This window comes from Triticum dicoccoides, unplaced genomic scaffold, assembly GCF_002162155.2.
Source record: "Triticum dicoccoides isolate Atlit2015 ecotype Zavitan unplaced genomic scaffold, WEW_v2.0 scaffold33036, whole genome shotgun sequence".
Taxonomy (NCBI): domain Eukaryota; kingdom Viridiplantae; phylum Streptophyta; class Magnoliopsida; order Poales; family Poaceae; genus Triticum; species Triticum dicoccoides.
Window position 1 is genome coordinate 38920 of NW_021263845.1, and position 4756 is coordinate 43675.

Here is a 4756-nt window from a genome sequence, read left to right on the forward strand (position 1 = left end):
TCATGTATTAGTCTGACTCCCTTCTGAATTATACATAAGCAGATTTTAGCAGGTCATCCCATGGTTGTCCACTAATCTGGTGTCTGGTCCATCTTCTTACCCTTGCAATTTTAGTATCATCTGTCCAATCTTGCCCTGACTGTGTATAGACTGTTGAATACTTCAAACAATGAGCAATTTGAAGTTCAGAAATATGACAAATATCTAAAAATGGATTCGTTTTTGGAGAAATAACATTGTGTAGAGTGGAAATGCAGAACTATATGTTCCTATTTCACCAACTGGTATTGAATATGTGGTCAATCTTTGTAGAAAAAACTACAAAGTCTAAACGTTAGTGTGTGATACATATGGAAAATTGTGATGTCTATTTTTTTGAAATATTTTTACTTTATAAAAAGTTTTAAACAGGGCATAGCATTAGGTTTCATATTTTTGGCCAAGACGCTCCGCGAGGCGATGGCACATGGCCGGCAAGGCTCGTTCTTAAGCGCACCAGCCCGCAATTGAGGCGGCGCCCACGGCGCAGCCGTGGCCTTCGGAATGCACCGCGGGGGCAGTGCTACCGGCCACCAGCGCTGCTCCTCCCAGACGGTGGTGCCTATGGCCATGGTCCACTGGCCCCGGCCGGGCTCCCTACGGAGGCGTGTGGGTGGCGGCCTCTGACTTGAAGTCTTCTTGAGATTTGTACGTCGATTGCTTGGTCGTCTCTTTGTGCTGTCACTACGTGTACTGAAGATTAGTTACTTCGCTTTGACTTGGAGCGAGGTGCAGTGGTTTCAGGTTGCTGATGCTGATATTTTCATGTGATGTTTGAATGATTGTGTGTCTGACCAAGCGTAGTTGCGCTTCTGACAATGTATTGGCCTTCCTTTGCTGCACCGAAGTTAGTGAATTGTTCACCATGCTTGACTTTGTTCTTAGCAGGGAAATTTGTGGTGATTCGTAATCAAACTTGCAAAGAACATCCTTCTGATTATGTTTGAAGAGGTACGATGGATGGTTGAGCTGAGACCACTGTTTGATATTTGTTTGCCTTTGCTTTGTAACCAGTGAGGGCTGAAGTGAATGAATCTGGAAGTGCTTTAGTGATTAATGCTCTGTCCCAAGTTAAGCATATTCTACTTCCGGTCACTGGCCGCAAGCCTTACCTTTCAGTTCTAATTCCTTGAGGTACCTTTGTGATGCCTTTATTTGTCCATGTCATTATTGTGCCTGCCATATGGAATTTTGAGTTTATCTTTGGTCAGCTTTCTTATCAAATGATAGCCCTTTTTGCTCAAGTTGATTTGATTAAATCATTTTCAGATCACCACAGTTGTGAATATAGCCATTGTTTCAACAGAACAAACCTAAGCTTAGCATGAAAGAGAGTATGAAAGTTCTGATCTCTTCAAAATATGTGAGGGGCCTTGCTACCTTAGTTGTTGCATATGGCATTATAATCAATTTTGTGTAAGTCACATGGAAATCGAAGCTCAAGGCACAGGTAATTTTTTCCGGCTTTTGTTTTTCTTCTTTCCTTGTACTCCTTTAACCTTTTCATGGTTCCTTATTCATTTTGGCAGTTCCCCAGTCCAAACGAGCACTCATCTTTCATGGGTGATTTCTCTACCGCAACTGGACTTGCAACTTTCATGATGATGCTGTTAGGCTGGATTACATTCCAAAGATTTGGTTGGGGGGTGGCTTCCATTATCACCCCCATAGTTTTGTGGTGACTGGCGTTGGTTTCTTTTCTGACTTTCAACAAGTGCAGTTCATTGCCGCAGAGCAGTCTTAGAAGATCCGTGCACATGTAGCCTTATTTCTTATTCCAAATTTCATCATACAAAAAAAAAATACTCAGTGTAACCTCATTTCTGATGTTTGCGAAAATTAGATTATAAAAATGTTGCATAATGGCACATGAAGCAGGTTACATTTCATTTTTTGCCCGGTAATTAGAGGACACTGCGGTAATCGCCGGTGGTGAGGGACTAAGAAAAGTGGTGACACGGTGTCGGTGAGGGACTAAGACAAGTGGTGACACGGGTGGGACACCGTGTTGAAATAGAAGACGTTGAATTGTGGGGGTCTTGAGCCGTATTTATCGGACCCGTTGCAACGCACGGGCATGTTTACTAGTATAGGTAAAGATTAGCAAAGCAACAATGTTTATGCCGATTTGGATTATGTTTTGCCGCGTAAGTCATTTTTCGACACGGCGGCTCGCAGAGGTGACACAGGCCACACAATGCTCCATCACGTGGCGTGGAGAGAGTGAAACAGTTTTTCTTTATCGGCCTGCAAGCACAACGGGCTATATTTTTACACTAAACAGATATTTTAAATTTTATGTACATATGTTCGTTCGTTCCATCTGGAGCATCCACTCCAGAGAAAATCATAAAAGGGTTAAGACTCTGTCTCGTTCCGGCTTTAACACCGTTTAAATTTTAATGCTCATTTGTTGACTGAGCAATTTTACGGTATAGTGGTACTCCATGTGATAAGATAGGTCAGAAGTACAAGGAAAAACTAGCCCTTTACGTCCTTTTTAGACGACGTCTATGTCCAAATCTTGTTGAACAATGGCGTGAGATGTGTCGCCACATCTCAAAGATACACCTCACGGCCGAGAGGGATGTGGTATACTGGAGTCAATTGCAGAAAACTACCACATTTGCGGCTAGGTTTACGGAAAACCACCAAGTCGTTAATTCGTTGCAAAAAACATCGTGATTTCGCTAAACTCTTTGCAGAAAGCACTGATCGGGTGATTTGGTCCGTTTGATCACTTTCTGACAAATGGGGCCGGATTGTAAGGAGCTTAACTGGACAAAAATTAGCATACACACCCCTAGACATTTACAAAAAACACAATCAGACCCCGCCCTTGACAACCGCGAAGCACTGGCCCTGCCGTCTGGTACGCACGGCGACGCCCTCTTCGGCGTCGGAGACAGGTACGGCCGCGGCGAATGACGAGGAGACAGCTGGGGTGCGCGCGTTTCCGAGGCGTTGGCCTGCCGGTGCTGCAGCAACGGTGGCGGTCGGGTCGGCGTCGTGGAGCACGCGCCGGGAGCTGAGGCGGAGGAGCAACACCCTCCTCCGACGTGGTCAAGGATGGGGGCGGAGGGGGAGCAGGCGACGAGCTGAGTCCACCTACTGGACAAGTTGTTCCCGTCGCCCTCCTCCACGAAGAAGGACGAGCTCGAACCAGAGGCCCCACCGGCGCCGTCCACGTTAGAAGCTCGGGTAGGAGCAGTGCACGGCGGCTCACGGCGTCCGCACCATGGAGAGAGGGCGGCGGGCGGGCTTCCGGCGACGGCAGCGGGAGCCGGCGCTGGCGGCGCGGTCGGCTGCGAGGGCGCGCGATGGCTGCCTCCTCCCGATTGGAGAATACGGAGCGAGGCGGCCGACGGCGACAGCGGCATTGCAGCTGTTCCTGCTGCGAGGGCGGCGGCAGCGGGAGCTGGCGGCGGCGAGGAGCATAGCACGGTGAGCACGGCGAGTGCGGCGAGGAAGGGCTTGAGGTCGGAGCAGAGGAGCGCAGTGGATCGGGAGCAGGAGTTGATTGCTTTTTATTTTTAGATCTAGGGGGCTGTATGTAATATTTTTGCTAAGACACCTCCTTACCATCTGGCCCCACTTGTCAGAAAGTGATCAGACGAGTCAAATCGCCCGATCAGTGCTTTCTGCAAAGAGTTTAGTGAAATCACAGTGTTTTTGCAACGGATTAACGAGTTGGTGGTTTTCCGCAAATCTAGCCGCAAATGTGATAGTTTTGTGCAATTGACTCGGTATACTGGGGTTAAACCAAAATGCCAGATTCTCTACTAAGTCAATGTATAAGTGGTTAGAAAAACCTCTTCATAGCTGCAATTACAAATGGATCTGGGAGGCAAAAATATCCCTCAAAATTTGGATTTTCATGTGGCCAATGGCTCAGGATGCAGTGCTCACTAGGCAGGTGACGAAGAAGAGAAAATGGCCTGGCAACCCAGCCTGCTCTTTTTGTAATGAGGCTGAGACCGCCGCTCACCTTTTCTTTACCTGCCCCATGGCTCGTGTGGTATGGAGATCGATTGGGGTGGTTCTGGGAACTAACTTGTGTCCTAAGGGCATCTCCAGCCGTTGGCCCCCCAAGGGGCGCCTAAAATCGCCGCGTGGTGGTGAGCCGGTGCAAAAATTGGGCCTGGGGGCGAGTTGGTCCCCAGCCGCCCGCCCCAGACACGTTTTAAAATAAAAAAAGTTCAGCGAAGTTCGGCTTAAACACGATAAATTTCGGCAAAACACGATAAATTTCGGCACATTTCGGCGAAGTTCGCGGATTTTCATTACATAGCACATATACATAAACTAATCTAAAGGAAAAACTGGCTGAAGTCGCCGCCGTCGCCGCCATCGTCGTAGTCGGCCTTCTGCTCCTTGACGCGGGCGCCCCTGCTGGACCCCTGCCCGGCATCGCTATGGCGGACTGGTGGCGGCGCATCATCGTCGTCGTCGTCGCTGTCGTAGATGAGGACGACTCCGCCTTCGTCGCGGCCGCGTCGACGCTCCGCGAAGCGAAGCAGGGCGGCGCACTGGCGCTCCTTCGCCTTCTCCAGGCGCTCCTTCTCCATCGCTATGGAGTCCCTGCGCGCCCATTCCAGGGCCGCGTCGTCGTCGTCGAGCTCCGCCATCACCGGCACGGCCGGCTCCTTCTTCACCGGCGCGAGCCCTGGCTCCGTCTTCACCGGCGCGAGCCCCGGCTCCGTCTTTGGCTTGACGA

General features: G+C 49.5%; 1 long non-coding RNA gene across 8 annotated transcripts in view; it reads left to right on the forward strand.

Annotated features, from left to right (window-relative positions):
* The window catches only part of LOC119345897, a 4227-nt gene extending 2338 nt beyond the window's left edge, over positions 1 to 1889 (forward strand). For 2 of the 8 annotated variants that reach the window (XR_005167250.1, XR_005167251.1), the window contains exons 4-6: positions 928 to 1173; positions 1309 to 1489; positions 1569 to 1889. This is a non-coding gene — a long non-coding RNA (uncharacterized LOC119345897). The remainder of the gene's footprint in view (positions 1 to 927; positions 1174 to 1308; positions 1490 to 1568) is intronic. The other 6 variants (XR_005167255.1, XR_005167256.1, XR_005167257.1 and 3 more) reach the window with 5 other exon arrangements.
* The last annotated feature ends 2867 nt before the right edge of the window (positions 1890 to 4756 follow it).